The sequence below is a fragment of the Struthio camelus genome, chromosome 8 (assembly GCF_040807025.1).
Source record: "Struthio camelus isolate bStrCam1 chromosome 8, bStrCam1.hap1, whole genome shotgun sequence".
In the NCBI taxonomy this organism is placed as follows: Eukaryota; Metazoa; Chordata; class Aves; order Struthioniformes; family Struthionidae; genus Struthio; species Struthio camelus.
The window spans coordinates 19,442,491-19,458,705 of NC_090949.1; the positions used below are offsets into that span (position 1 = coordinate 19,442,491).

Below are 16,215 nucleotides of genomic sequence, written 5' to 3' on the forward strand. Positions count from 1 at the left end.
CAGATGGGTTGCTGAAGAAACTGTGAATGGCCAAACGATAACAGACTATCCAGTCATTCCAACATCAGCTCATTAGCAATCTGTCAGATATTTTAATTTGTGTACTGGTGGACTAGACAGATATTACAGAATTGCCCCAGATCGCACACATCCCTTTAACTCAGAAGGGAACAGTGAATGAATCATCCCAGTGATGTGAATGACCTTTTTTTGTGCTCCTGGCTCTCAGTGGTCCCTGTTAAATCTGACCAGGACTGTGGCATAAGCCTCATGCAGCCACTCACAAGCCAGTCCTGTGCGCACAGAAACCTGGGGCAGTCGAGATCCGTGACACGCCGAGCTGCTGGCTCAAGCTGAGCGCTTTGCTCGGCTTCCTGCCTCCTCCGGGGCTTGACTTTACTGGCTCCTGTGGCATTACAGCGGGGATCAACGTGCCAGCCTAGAGATCAGTGAGCAGCAAGAGGCTGGATGTACTAAATTAGCTAAGCACAGGGCAGGAGATGTTGGTGGACAGTTTTGGTTTACGTTTCAAATAAGGCAATAATTCGTTTAGACAGCTGTTATGCCAAAAGGAGTAACCATCTGTATATGATGTTATTTTTACCCCCTAAATGTATCACCAAAAAAAAAAATCACTGGACCCTCATTAATCGTGTTATTCAGACCTCTAGCAGGTCATTTGCGAATGAGAATGTCTATATGAGGTTTACCTGGTTAATGTGGTTTATTTATTCTTAAGTAATCACTCCAAACTGTTTTCTTTTGACAGAGGAAACCCACCCTCCCACCTACCCAGTCAAGAAAATATGCTTGTCTGTCTATAAAAAACACTTCACAGTAGGCAAAGGCAGTTGTCCTGATCTGCTTTTGCCAGTGCAATAAGCAGGGGTGTGATTACAGGAGCAGCCAGCAGTGGCCGTATGTTACGTGAGCACGGTAGGCTGCACAGAGCAGCGCAGCGCTGCTGCGGAGAGTTTACAAGTGCTGCGGGCTCAGTGATGGATAGTTGGAGAGTAGCTGCATAGATGGATAGTAGCTGGGCAGAAATAGGTAGAAATTAAATATCTAGAGGATCTCTTCACTGTGCTTCATTTTGTAATATCATCATCGAAGCTGTTGAGAATGAGGTTGTGCTTTTATAATAAGAGTGATTATGACGGGGTAATGTAGTCAAGTACCAAAATTTAGTATCCTGGTATAGATGAAAGAGCAACCAATAGTCATTAAATCACAGGCAGAGTAACCTTCCGTTGCCCAGCCAGGCCTCTGCTGTCCGTCCCGGCCTCTGGTGGTCTTTCAAAAATGCCTTTATTCCTTTAGCTTAGACCCATCAGGAATGGTTGTGAAGTAAGATCCTATAAAATACTGGGATTTATGTGTCAGGCCATGATTTTGAGATGGTATTTCTTTTAATCTAATTCAGTTTTAACTATTACCATGAAGTATTTTAATTGATGGCACTAAATGACATTGGAATCTCTTGGCTGCTTGATCAAGAAATGATATAAACTCAAAGTAGTCCTGACTAGATGTCTGTATTAAAAATGTTACGGACATACAACCTTAGTCCGATTTATTCCTAATGAGATTTTGAACTTCACACTCCAAAATGTTCTGTCAATTAAGTAAGAAATTCATAGCTACATATTTACTTCAGGTAGCAATATGTCCTTTCAGTGCAAGGATCTCAACTGTTATAGCAGTGTTTTCTGGTTTCAGCTTCATCAAAGTCCAATAAGATATTCTCATTGTAATATGCACTCGTCTGTAACATGCACATTTTTTGACTGCAAAGAACAGCTCTGCAGAATATATTCAGTAAGAAGGAAGCCGTCTAAAAGATGGTTCTAATACAAAGGCCTGTCTTTCTGTAGTTCCCTGTAGCTGAAATAAAACTAGACTGGAAAAAACTGTTTTACCAGTAGCAGGCTTTCTTGATACACACTTACACTTCCTGATGCTACCGACTATCAGGAATAACAACATCCTCTGGAGCAGCGCTGTGCCGTGCACCTCAGAGGGGCTCCTGAGGGGGTCCTGATTGCCGTTGTCACCAATTAACAGAAGATGGGCATGCAGATGAAAGAAAATAGAGCTTTTCTTCTGAAGGTAACAAAAGGCAAAAAGGTGCAAAGCTAGTGACAACTCTGTGTCATCTGTAACACAGAAAGCAACTCTTGCTTTACTTCAGAGAGCATAGAGTGCTGCACGCTGCTTGATTCCAGTAAGTCCCAGTTCCTAAAAATCTTTGGGAAACAATAAACTAGTATTTGTTTAGAAAACTCGCACTCATTTAAAATATAAATCGGTTTTCTTCTCATTTTTCAGATGGCTACTGAGTGGCTGAAACTCTGATGACTGCTCTGTGGAAAAAAAACAGTTCTGCTCCAACTTCCCTCCTCTCCAAAGCCCAGGCAGCAAAGGGACCCGCACAAAGATGTGTCAGAACTTCTGAAGTAGTAATCAAAACCAGGGAGATTGAAGCAGGGGCTTAAAGGTAAACGTATGCTTTCCTGCTTCACTAAATGTGGAGGAACTGCTGAACTGCAGCCTTGGAGATGAAAGATGTGCAGTACCCACTTTGGAGAAGTTTCTGTCATTTATGCACGCAGGCACCCCACCTGACTGCAGAGGGAAAATGTTAATATCTATGGGGGGGAAAAAAAAGGCCCCAACTTGCTAGTGAACCTCTGAGAATTTGGAAACATAAGGATAGTTCCAAGCACAGTCTGTAACTGACAGCGCTACCCCAGCTGCAAAGGAACTGCCTTTTTAATTGTCTCTCTGTCTTCTGGACTTTCACGGCTCTGATTTCACAAAGCAGAGCAGGGAAGCAATCCCCACGGTATCCGTGCTGTTCTTGAAGCAGGCACGTTGAGCAATGCGTACATGAGATGGCTTCATCATATAGATTGCACTGATAGTAACATCATATAATATTAACACACACATGCGTTCCTGAGTCTTGCTTGAGATTTTTTTCCCAAGCACATTAAAGAGTGCTGATGATTTCATGAGGTTCAAGATCAGAGTCTAAAAAAAGAAGAAATGTATAGGGTTTTTTTTTTTCTTTCTTTGTAAGCTGTGTCTATGAACACTGGACTAGCTTAGAAACAACTAGATTTGATGGGGAATTTCATACGATTTGGGTTCTTTACAAAGGATGACTGCTTGGTAGAGAAGTCTTCGTGTTAAAAGTGCAGGAAAACATACAGTAAACCTATGCTTTTTACAGCTGTTTAGTGCCTGCTTAGTCCTGCTGCAGAAGTATTCATGGCATCCATTTTTAGTGAAAGACTAGGTGTAACTGTATTGCATACAAATGTATTTTTATGTAACTGGGCCAGAGATTTCAAGCAAGTTCACGGCTGTTTGAAGCAGAATTGTTACTGGGTTCTTGCGATGGGGCTCTTTCTGTAAGCAAGCACCTAAGCGAGCACATGGCTTGTTGCATCAGTCTGACATATTTGTTCATCTTTATTCCTTTGATGTTACCATTAGAGCATGAGTTTAAGTGTCCCAAGCAAATTTGGAGTTTTGTAATCCTAAACAGATTCTCATCTTTTTCTTATCTTCTGTTCAAGTCTGCTGTAAAATCTTATAAGTTGAGCAGAATCACAGAATGAGTGAGGCTGGAAGGGACCTCTGGAGATTGTCCAACAACCATTGAACAACCCTCCCTTCAAAGCAGGGTCAGCTAAGGCAGGTTGCTCGGGACGATGTCCACTTGGGTTTTGAATATCTCCAAGGACAGAGACTGCAGAACCTCTCTGAGCAACCTGTTCCGGCGTTTGACCACCTTAACGATAAACAAACTTTTTCTTATGTTTAAGTAGAATTTTCTGCATTTCAGTTTGTGCCCATTGCCTCTTGTCCTTTCACTGAGTACTGCTGAGGAGAGTCTGGCTTCATCTTCTTTACTCCCCCCTACCAGGTATTCATACACACTGATAAGATCCTCCCCCGAGCCTTCTCTTCTCAGAGTTGAACAGCCTCAGCTCTTTCAGCCTCTCCTTGTATGTCAGATGCTCCAGTCCCTTAATTATCCTCCACGGCCCTTTGCTGGACTTGCTCCAGTACATCCATGTCTCTCTTGTCCTGGGAATTCCAGCACTAAATACGGTACTCCAAATGTGTCTCACCAGTGCTGAGGAGAGGGGAAGGATCACCTCCCTGGACCTGCCGGCAATACTCTACCTAATGCAGCTCAGGGTGCCATTGGTGTCCTTTGCTGCAAGGGCACATTGCTGGCTCATGGTCAGCTTGTCCACCTGGACCCCTAGATCCTTTTCTGCCAAGCTGCTTTCCAGTGAGTTGGCCCCAGCCTGTACTGGTGCCTGGAGTTATTCCTCCTCAGGTACAGGACTTTGTGTTTCCCTGTGTTGAACTTCATGAGATTCGTGCTAGCCTGTTTCTCCAGCCTGTCGAGGTCCCTCTGAATGGCAGCACAGCTGGCTGGTGCGTCAGCCATGCCTCCCAGTTTTGTATCATCTGCAAACTTGCTGAGGGTGCACTCTGTCACATCATCCAGGTCATTAATGAAGATGTTAAACAGTATTGGTCCCAGTATCAATCCCTGGGGTACATCACTAGGGTCAGGCCTCCAGATGGACCGACTTCGGTTGTGCTCATCATCAGATCACAACATTTTGAGCCCAGTAGTTCACTCTAGTTTTCTATCCACCTCCCCATCCACTTATCTAGTCTGTATTTCATCAGTTTGTCTATGAGGATGTTAGGGGAGACAGTGCTGGAAGCCTTGCTAAAATTGAGAAAAACAACATCCACTGTTCTCCCCTGAACCACCAAGCCATTGTAGAAGGCTGTTGGGTTGGTCAAGCATGATTTCTTCTTCATAAATCCATGCTTGAGGTGGACCCCCTGCAACCCTGTTTAGTTGATTACAAGATTCCTCTTGTCCCTATTGATACATTCCCCCGTTACTCATATATGAACAGGGCAACTCCAAATCCAATGTGAGCTTTGGGCTGGCTGAACTTCAGGGGCAGATTGATTATCTTCATTCAGACTAGAGTGCCCAAGGAGTCTCACTGATGTTGAGGGTGATCTTGTCTGCAGTTTCTGTAATAGAGATTGGAGTTTTGGGGGTTGCATTTCTATTTAGGGTAAGGGGAAGAATAGGTGGTGGAAGCAGCTGCTGAGTTTTTGGCAATGTTTCTGTTTCTAACAGTAACGATGTGCTGTGTTTGATGGGATCGCTGCTTAGCAGTTCTGTAGTTCAAAGCTCTGTCCCTTGTTTTCTGCCATGGTAGATGCAAGTCAGACACTTCAGTGAGGCTGAGAGCTGTACAGACAGCAGTAACTGGCTCTTTGCATAGTCTGTATTTTTGTTCCTTTTTTCAGATTTGTTTTTGCACTTGGCGTGAGTCTGTGTGCATTTGTAGCTAGAGATATAGGAGACCTGGGATAACGTATGTGTGGGAGGTGAGAATTGCCTTTGTTATTCAGTGTATTATGGACAGTTATGGGGACAGGGGAGCAGGTTCCTAGAGAAGGCTGAACCCCAAACCACTGAGATGTGGAAGGGACTGATCACCCATGTCTCATGTAGGGTGCCTGCGGCTGGGTGGCTGGGCATGGTGGAGACTCAGTTTGCGTGGTTTGGCATGGGGGGAAACTAGGCAGCCCTGTGCTATGCACCGTGTTGCAGCAGAGGTCTCGGGGGTAGAGTTTGGAGAGGAGAATTTGTTTAATGGTATAAACTGGACATGAACAACCTTATCCATTGTGTTTTCACATGCTGATTTGTCTTCCATCTTTGAGAATATACAAAGGGACATTGTGACGGCTACCATAAGCCTACAAGCAGTATATGACTTATTTATTAGAAATTTTGGGTCAGTGGCTTGATTATTCCCTTCTAACGCAAGAGCAATACTTGGGCTTCCCTGCTGTTCTCCAGGGCCCTGTATGTGCACTTATTTTTCTCCTTTACACAACTGAACCCAGAGAAGTGTTTGTGTCCAGGTCTAGCAATTGCATATTGGTTGTTTCCAGGTTTATTTGGGGAAAAGAGAGGATTTTGAGCTGCACTGTATTTAATAGGCTTTCGGTACCTGCTAGTGTTAATGATAAAACTAGTTCCTTTTAAAAGCTTTTAATCTGCTCGAATTGTTTCAGGCAATGCTGTTCACATAAGATATTTATACTTTGGTCTCTTTATCCAGTTAAAATGTTGTTCGGCTTATAAAATACCAGGCTTTTGGATCAAATCACTAGTCAGTCCTTTGCTACTATTGATCAGCCAACATTTCTTAGTGAGCTTCATGTCCTGGCCAAATTCTGCCCCAAAGCCCACCCCAGCCATCTGATGTCAGGCAGACCTGCTGCCTGGGTTGTAAGGTTTCCTTGCAAGCGCTGCAGTGCCTTATGCCATCTGCATGGTGGGACGCCCTGCACAGAGCACCCGTGTGGCCTCAGACCCACGTGCTTCACTTCCCACTAGTTGCAATGGAAACATCGAGGGCAGAGTGCAGGGAGATCGTATGAGCATTTGCCTTATAGGAATAGATTATAAATATCATTTATAAGGATTTGTTTTATATACCATAGTCTTTCCAGGCATTCATGGTAGAGCCTTCCTTCTCCCCAGTGGTTGTGTGGTAGGTTAGCAAAGAGTATTACAACCCATACAGTACTCCTGCTCTCAAAGCATATTGTGGCACTCTAGATACAAGTGCCCTTTTATTTTCACTAAAGCACCACGTGCAGCACTGACAGCAAAGCAGCAATGTGTACCCTATATGCATGGATAATGAATACTGCTGTTTTGAAATTTCTGCATGCATTGGGCATGGACTGTGTTTCACTGCATCATACACTACAATGACAGCAAAGGAGTTCCCTGCTCTTCATGTAAAGTAAACAACAAACAAACAAAAAGTAGTTTGGCTGTCACTGTAATGATCAGCAGCTCCGTCCAGGAACACCAAGATTCAGTATTGCTTTCATTTCAGAAACAGAAGTAATGGCAAAGCCGCTTCTCTCCTTACTATCAAAAGCTTATAAAGAGATTGTTTCATCTTAAGTTTTGTGTAGGCATATTGTGCAAATATTTCACTAGAGTACATTAGAATCGCAATGTTGCTTCCTCCTTCGCTGTTGCACATGAACCAGCAATGTAGCCACCAGTATCTATCAGAAGATTTTTTTTATTCTTTGTCTCCTTTTATACTTTTTTATTCTAGTATTGCCTCTCTTCTACCTACTCCCCATTGTGCCTGAAGGGCAAAGCATAGTCTAACAAGAGCTAATTACGTACATAAATATATATATAATTGTAGCTTTGAAAGTCCAATATAGGAAGAATGAAGGCTCCTGCTAGTTTGATGCTCTGCTTGAGGTTATCTTGAGCTGGTGAGCTACCAATACACAAAATGAAGTCTTTTAAAGAACAGCATCATGTTGCAAACGGCCAAAGTATTTGCCCAATAGCAAGTGACAGAAAACTTACAAGTCTTCCCCTCCTTTTTCAACAAGTGAAGTAGGAAGTCTGAGACCTTATTATCAGCTCTTTGCAGATTTATGAGGCAGTTCACTTCATGGGAGTCCCAAGGAGATGGGTGAGTCCAAGATGCAACGGAAGTGGATTTTAGGTAAGTGATTCAGAAAGATCCCGCCTCTCACCGTTGCCAAAGTTTCCAGGCAGGATCTTTTCAAGGTGCCCCTGAGCACACCCACAGCTGCTCCAGCGCAGCTCGCTTCCGTGACATCGGTTCCCTGCCCAGGGACACGTGCAGCCCAGAGGCTCAGTGCATTTGCCACGTTCAGAGCCCCTCACTCAGTCTATTTTTCACATGATTTTTGTCTCTGGTGACACCAGCGGTCAAATTTCTACTGACTTCCCACTGGGCCTACTTTTCCCTTTAAATCTTTCCGATTTCCCCAGACCAAGGCTTCAGAGGTGATGCTCTCAAACTGATCATCCATCCTGCAACTAACTAAGGATGTGCTCGCATGGTCATGAGAGATGGAATATGTGTGCTTTAAGAAGGACCCCTGTGGCAAGAGGAAGAAACCTCAGTGAGTTTCCACTAGTTCTGCTGAACTGACTTTCCTTCGCACTGCAGCAGAGAGCTGGGAGCACACAGCTGCGTGCTCTTGCCGCAGCTGAGAGGTGGTAGCTCTTCCTGAGGGTGATACGTGGCTAAAGCACACATACCTGAGGGCTTCTGTTATGAGAGCATACCCCAAATTAAGCCAAATATGGTTGAGATAAACCAATGCAATCTTTGTATAGGTAAGGCAGCTTGGAAAGCACCTTAGCAGCAAAGGGGCTGCGTGTACAGGAATGTTTTGAAGGTGCCAGTTGGGGAAGAGGGGGAGAAAAGGGGAAACGGGAACTCTGCTCCCAGTCTTGCTGTGGAAGACCTGGCAGAAACCCATTTCAATTATTTCCAGGCAGTGCCACACTCCCTTCATAGCTAATGGAGCCACGAGGCAGGCTGCCAAGGAAGGCAGCAGTTTGGCAGGTTTTTAAATAGCGATTGCAAGAGTGTGCGACAGGCCATTTGTACCATATGGCACCCAAGAGTTAATCCAGGAAAGGATGCTGGACAGCAAGGGAGGCCAATGCTGAAATGCCATTTAGAAGGGAAACGTCAGCCCAAGTGGCAGAAGTCCATAAAGCCAAAGAAATGGAGAGACCAGAGTCCGGAAGGGAGCTGGAGACCAGAGAATGGCCCTGCTTTTGAAAATTGCCCAAGTTTAATTTCATAGTTCTCTCTCCCACCTCCTCTGGCTCTGCTCACTGAACTCTCAGAGAGGAAACACTGTTATAGAGTATAAGTATATATCATAAATCTGTAAATATACATGTATATACACCTATATTTTATTTTATATGTGTGTATCACTCTACTCTGGGAAGTCTTATGACAAAAAAGGTAGTGCTCTGTAGGAAAAAGATGTTTCTGCCTCTGGCCTGAGAAGGGGAGCTGATGCTAATGGTTGCTATTGGCCAGATCTGTTTGCAGGGAATCTGCTGATCTCAAGGGGAAATGGCATCTGGTAGGATGGGAATCCTGAGCTTCAGCAGGTGTCAAGCAGCTTGGTCCTGGGAAGCCAAGATCTGGTCCATGGCCCTTTTTCCTTTGAAAGCACTTTTTATCCCACAAAGCTCAGTTGTAAGATTTTTCATTTACAGTCTTGTTACATTAAACAAATGACTTTCTATAATCGTTCCCTCTCTGCTCTCAGGCTTTAAAGGATAGCGCTTGTCACAGTTATTGATTTTTCTTCTGTAACAGAAATCTGGTATTTCAGGAATATTGAGTCATGCTATTATCCAGACGGGTGGCAGCTTCTAAATGACAGACAACTGGCTGTTGTCACTGTAAGCGTTTGATAGCTGGCAAGAAAAGGAACAGGAGTGTCATTTATCTACTAAAACACTATAAATAAAATATAAACTTGGTAGTTCTTTCGTGACTAAGCTTATAAAGAGGATAGAAGTTGTCACACTAGAATAGAGTGAGTTCTTGGGTATTGCCTTCTGCTGTGGGGGCTGGACCAGACCCTCAGTAAAGAATTTAAGTTTCCAGTGAGCTGACCTCCATCGAGTGTAAATTATTTTCATGTCTGTTGATTTCAGCTGAACATAGTGCAAAAGTTTGTATTGACCTGGACGTTGCTGATTTCAGTACTATGACATATTTCTCAGCATTCCTCTCTCTTCTCTTCTCAGAAAGTCATAGCATTTTTGGAGAACTCCTGCATGTTGAGTGGTTGTCTTGGATGAAGGTGTCCAAAATGAGGGGGTGCTGTGGTAATTTAAACTCTCCTGAGGTATGGGTAATTAAATTTTTATTCTGATGGGCAAAACCTTGCTCCTTCCCTCATCAAATTTCATTTGCTGTCAAATTTTTTTATAAGATACAAATGAACAAAGGATGGTAGTTGTACTCCTCTGCCATGTGCTAAACATCAAGATGAATTTTGGCTATTCCCAGCATGATGATACTAAGAGCTTTAGGCCTGGACCAGGGCACAGTGCAGCCTGGCCCTATCCCAAATGGCTTTCTATGAAAATGAGTATGCTGCTCAGTCAGGGTATGGAAAGACTGCTGTGCATGTTATCTTGGGTAAGGAAAGAGGGCAAAGTCACAACTTGGCAATCTAAAATGAAAGAACTAGAAAAGGATGTCTGAAAGCTAGCACACAATATGCACTTTCACTTAGCTGTGCATCTTTGTCCTTCTTATTCAGAAAAACATGAAGCAAACTTAAAACCTGAGACCACCCAAAAGCAGCTGCCTGGATAAATAGAAAGGAAAACACCAGTGTGGTAGCCCTTGCTCATATGTTTCCAGGCTCTGAGCAATGGGACATGTAAGATGGAGGGATGCATGTTTGCATCTTTGCCTGATCGGTGCCTCCAGGATAGAAGCGACACTGTGCTCCTACCAGTGCTGACACGCATTGCTGCAAGGCATGCGGTGCGCACAGAGTGCTTGAGGCTGTCTCACCTCCTCGAGGTCCTTCTCTAGAGCTCCCAAGCCAACTATAGCTCACCTAGCTTAATGGCTTCCTACAACATCTCTCAGTTCAAAAGCTACTAAAACAGCTGTACTTATTTTACCCACATTTGCACTTGGAGAAGCTGGTTAGTATGCACATCATTTCTGTATCTACACTGCACTTGAATAGCCTGGGCCTTTTCTGATTACACCAGTGTATAGCAGGCTTATACAAGCAAATGAAGGCTGCTTCTACATCAGGAAGAAGAGAAATCTGTAGCTGTTGGGGAAAGCTCTTTCGGGTATTTAGAGCTGTTAAGTTATCTGAAGAAGTTGTTGGTTATAATGCCACAGTTGTCCACTACGTGCTGTTTAACAGCACAGTGCGTCAGTGCCAGGGATCCCCCACATCGCTTGTAATGCAGGCAATGATAGAGAAGGCTGTGTGTATTTAAGAAGGGCTTGGAAGTAGCTGAGCAATAACATCAAAAATACCTATGGGTGTCTCTGTAGCGTTGCGCTTCAGTTGCCTGATCTTGTAAAACTGCCTCTTTTCTCCAGCTCTGCACTATGCACCCTTACAGCCACGAACCTTCAACAGGTCCCATGTGATTTTTACACTTAAAAACATTTCTGCCAAGGACCTTGCTTGATACTTCCTTCTGTATCTCCCCCTCTTCTCCTGCCTTCTCAGTACACCTGGCTTTTTCTATAGACCTGGGTCATAGCTAAGCCAAGTAGATGATTTCACCTGTCAAGAGATCAGACTCTGGGCTTTGCCAGATGTCCCCGAATAAGAGTAAAAAGTAAGTGCTTTCATTCACAAAATGTTTGGTTTCAGATATGACAGGCACTTTTTTGCAAGCTTTTTCAGGTGTCTGAGTTGTCAGGTTTTCTTCTTCCTAGCTGGGATATCTGTCAAAAGTAGAAGCTGGTCTGTCTGACAGTGTTTACTGTTATAAACCATGCTGCTAATTTTTCATCCTTTACATATTTGTCTTGCCTAATGTTTGTTCTCCTGTCTCACTGGACAGACTTCCAAGGTAGAAAGTAAGCAGCTTGGTTATTTTTTCCTCTTTTACAGTTTCTCATTTTCCTTTAGTAAGTCTAGAAAGAATATCTTCTAGGGAAAAATTAGCTGTATTTCCATCAAGCCTCCTTCGCGCCCCCTTATCCAGCATCACCCAGTTTGCATATTGTCAAGTTTTCTGAGTAGGTTATTAATTGCTTATTGCTAACAGTTCTTTCAGCAAGATTCCCTTTATTTCCCTATGAGATGTTTTTCTCTCTTATTTTGATTTCTCTAAGTTTAACTCCCACAGCTACTTGTTAGGCAACATCAACAGGCATCTGCTTACTATCGTTATTCATTCTCCAGGTGTATTTGTGTGGGCTCCTTTCTTTTCCTTTAAATGCCATTAGAAAACTCAATACCTTCTGCTTTTCTTGTTCTTTTATGAGATTCATCCAAGCCCTTAGGGTTCATGCTTGGTTCCCTCTGCTTTTTGCTGTAGTAGAGGTTTTTCTCCTGTTAACTTGGCTTCCAAGGATCACAGGCTGATGTGATCATGCCCTGCCTGTTCACACGTGTCAAACGCTCCCCTTTTAAACTCCCCAGCCCCATGCAGCTGGATTTGACAAAGGAGTTAGGGCTGCAGGAGGGAGGCCTTTCTGCATAGCCCACTTTTGTCCTCCTGCCTGAAAACCGTGGGGACATCCCTGTTCTTCTCTGGGATCTGGCACCTCCCTGTAAGGCAGTCCGTCAACCTCTTCTACTCGTGCTTTTGCTTCTTGTGCTCTGTAGGGCTGACTGCTCATATGGTGATGAGGTGAGAAGGCTCCTGGGTAGAAACCTTCTCCCTGGTGTTCTTGCTTTCCCTCACAGCTGTGTTTTCCTGCTGTCCTCCAGCACTTCACAATTCCTCCAGAAGTTCTCATCCTCTTCTGTCTGATGCAAGGGTCTCTCCCAAGCTGTGGTTGCCATCACTTTAAAAAAGCAGAGCCACTCCAAGGAGTTGCTCAGAAATAAGAAAATCTCGCAGTGCTGGACCCTGGCTCACAGATTATTCAGGTAATTTCTTTTTTTTAGCTGGTATCCTCCCTTCACCTGCAGAGGTGTGAATTCATCCCACATGATTGTGTTGCTGTGGCTTTGGTTTAGGGTTTTCCAAGCAGTGCTTCACTCTCCATCTTGTTGCACTCTTAAGCAGTTACCCCCATGCCCTGTGTCTTTCCCACTCCACAAAAGAGGCCATCCAGCTGAAGTCACAGTTGCTTGTTTTTAACCATTCCTTTGAGATGAGTGCTGAGCTGGATGTAGAGCTCACCTTCACTAAAGCTCCTGATCCATTGACTAAGTGCTTTATGTCAAAAAAGAGACTTACTGGTAGAAATCCTGGCTAGCACAGGGAGAAAGCAGAGAGCAGCACCAGGAGATACCTAGACAGGAGGGTTAAACCCCACGCACACTTTGCCTAGTACCAAAGCCAACTCTATCCAGGGGCAAGAAATCCAGATACGCTTGGCTGGGATGAGAAAGCCACCAATGCTTTCCACGGCTGCACATGGGAGGGTGTTGCAGGGGTGCAATTGTGTGTGCTTCAAGAGCCTCGTGTAACCCAGTGAGGGATATGTTCACCCTCACCCCCACCTCTGTGGGTCCTGGAGCACCTGACCTTCCCTTAACGCTGCATCTCCTAGTCCTTGGTGGTGAGATGTCCTCTGTAACTCCTGCGTTCAGCACATCGGCCAGCCTCCCTGATTACAAATCCTGGCTTCCAACTTTCCTTGTTTTGTTTTCCCTCTACCGCCCTACGGCATCCTCCCCTTTACTGTTGTGGGCAGCCCGTCCTTTAATCCTTCGAACAAAACATTTCAGGAATACATAAATGAAGGACAGCAACGGCTCCCCACAGTGTCGGAGCACAGCAGTCTTACAGTGATAACATGTGCTGCTGGTTAAAACGGGTGCTGGATCCTGTGTAGTTTTAGGTGAGAAGAGATTCTGCAAAGTGGCTTCGGCTCCTCCCCTCTGTGAGCTGTACCCAGACAAGTTAAGGGACACTTTCCTTAGGAAAGCTTTGTCTAAAGAGATGGAAGATAAAATGCATTAGTAGTCATTTGTTAAGGTACTTCCTGCCTAGAAAATAGATTTCTGAACCCCAAAACCAATGTAAATATATAAAAATATTAATTAAAAAAAGATAGATGCTAAGCCATTCTGGAAATTTAAATCATAAAACTTTAATTGAATTAATAAGTTCAAATCAGTTTCTAGATATAGGCTATTTTACTGAGCTTTAATGTATTTCCCCTTTAGAAGATGCTCTGTAATTTATGACTGCTTATGTATAGGATACAATAGTTTGCACAAAAAAATGGAACTGGAGGCTCTTTGACTATGTTATGGTGCTGAAACCTCATTTACCATCTATTTTAAAATGTACATCTCTTTCAAATTCCAAAATTCTTTTTTACAGAATAGTAAGCTTAGGCTATGAGCCTGGATTTATACAGTTGTTCCTGGAATTGGTTTTGAAAGCACTATACAATAAAAACTTGATTGCAGGACTGCAGCTACTTGTCCTGAAGGAAATGAAATCACTCTCTGTTTTTGTAAAGGTGGCTAACCTGAAGGTAGGAGCCACCGCTTGGAATATTTTGCAAATTCACAATTCTGTTTGTTGATTCCATATTAAACAGAATAACCAAGCGTGCTGAAGGTAAAGCCCTCATTTAATTAACCCTCTTGGTGTAGTACCATGTGATTAAATGTGACTGAGCTGCTCCTTGGGGCTTCTGCTACTGAAAATACTAACAATAATCATTTGTTTTGTTTTTATATTTAAACACATTATTGCATAGCTTGGTGCAGAGATAATTACCAATTTTATCTCCTGTGTTTTTCTAATGTTCATTAATAACAATAAAGGGTTGTAGGTTAAAAACTCATTTAATTGCCTTTATGTTAATGACATTATGAATAGCCTTAGCTACAAGATTCTAATTCTGTCCAGTATCCTGTTTCTCAGTAAAGCCCCAGGAGAGCTGCTCATTTTATCAGCATTACTGATTCAGAGTTTTTCCTTGCAGGTGGGTTTTTGTACATAATCAGAATTAATGCACAACACATTTTGCAAGGAACAGAGTAGAAGCACTCTGAATAAGTAATTAACTAGAGTGCCCAAGGAAAAATGCCTGAGCGAAATTTTAGCATATTCATAAAACATTAAGAACAGTCACAAACACAGTGGAAACAATTTACTGATAATATGCTTTCATGCCATTTTCTAACTCTCTCTCTCTTTCTCTCTCTCTCTTTTTTTTTCCCTCTCCTCTCTTTCCCTTTTAATGAATGGAGGGAAAAAAAAATTTCAGCGCTCTTATTAAGGAGCACCTGCCCTTGGAACAGATTATGCTCTGAGCCATATTGGACAAGGACTTATTGGAAGATAAATGGAAGCCAATACTAGCCTTTTTCAAAGTAAACAGAAAACCGACTTTTCTCCTCCATGTACAAATAGCCTCCTCTCTACACCACCTCCTTCGTCCTGAATGACAAAAGGAAGAAAAGGTTATCTGAGTTGCTTCTGCGTGTAACGATAATTAAAAATAGTAGATCACCCCCAAGTTGCTGATGGAGTGCAATGTCTTTGTAACATGTCAAAGTGAGTCTATTTTTTTCTGTTGTTTGGATGAGTAAAGCGTTTGGGCCTGGTCCTTACCTGCAGCGTACACGAAATACAGGTCCTGCCCATAGCTAGCTGTTGAGCTAGGTGTTTCCACACTTGTCCCTACCCCCTCCCTGACACTGACCCTGCAGGTCAGTGCAGCAGGAAGGTAGGAAAGGTCTTCTTAGCTGGACCATATGCTATGATGATTTGTGCACCCAAATGGGAAATCCTGGGCTGGGTGGCTGGAGTAGCTCCAGTGACCAGTCTGCAGGAGAGAGAACGGCAACATGGGGCAGCTGTGGGATGTGCTCCATCCCTCTCCCTCGGCACTCTCGGCAATGCCAGGAAGGGCTCCCCTGGGTCGGTGGTCACTGCGCGGCGCTTGCCACGTGGCTCGTGTCAAACCACTCTGCCATGGGCTCTTGTGCGTGAGGAGCACAGTGATCCAGCTGCGTCAGCTCATCTGCCTTCAGGTTGAGGGGTCTGGATTGGGCTGTGGATAAACCAAAGAATGGGAGACCCCAAACATCACCCAGACAAACCTGTGGCATCATAGAAATATTTGTTACCATAATTGTAGGCAAAGGGTATTGAGCACTGCAGCCATTAATGCCTGAAATTCTGGAGGAGAAAAGTGAGGAGATGGTCTGAAAAATCTTAAGGTTAACAGAAAAGTCTAGAATGTGTTTATATTCTTTTTCTAAATCTGGCTTTTTGAATTTTTTACTCATGACTACAAAGACAAGAAACGCACGCTCTTTTCAAAACAGAGAGCTGCGGTTCTTGGGAAGTCACATGGATCTAGGTGCCAGAGCCGCTTCAGGAATATCCTGCTGAATCCTGCAACACTCACAGCACAGTTGCAAGACCTGCAGCAGCACTGGGCATAGCAACGTTGCTTGGGCACCAGTCTTTACGTGAAGATGAAAGTCCAAAGTGGTCATCTGGTCATGAGCCAGCTGCTTCTCTAGAGCTCTCCTGAAGGGAATTTGGGGAATCTGGTTGAAAGCTTTTGCAGAAAGCTGTAACTGATGAGGCAAAAACATCCCCAACAGCAGCCAGGG

The 16,215-nt window shown here is 43.8% G+C and overlaps 2 long non-coding RNA genes across 7 annotated transcripts in view; both read left to right on the plus strand.

Moving 5' to 3' along the window:
• LOC138068027 (uncharacterized) overlaps positions 1 to 16,215 on the plus strand; it is a 63,268-nt gene that overhangs the window by 33,068 nt on the left and 13,985 nt on the right. For all 6 annotated transcript variants that reach the window (XR_011142543.1, XR_011142542.1, XR_011142546.1 and 3 more), the window contains 2 exons: positions 2,329 to 2,497; positions 12,364 to 15,145. This is a non-coding gene — a long non-coding RNA (uncharacterized lncRNA). The remainder of the gene's footprint in view (positions 1 to 2,328; positions 2,498 to 12,363; positions 15,146 to 16,215) is intronic.
• On the plus strand, positions 6,546 to 9,808 carry LOC138068028 (uncharacterized). The gene is made up of 2 exons (XR_011142548.1): positions 6,546 to 7,616; positions 9,707 to 9,808. It is a non-coding gene; the product is annotated as an uncharacterized lncRNA (long non-coding RNA).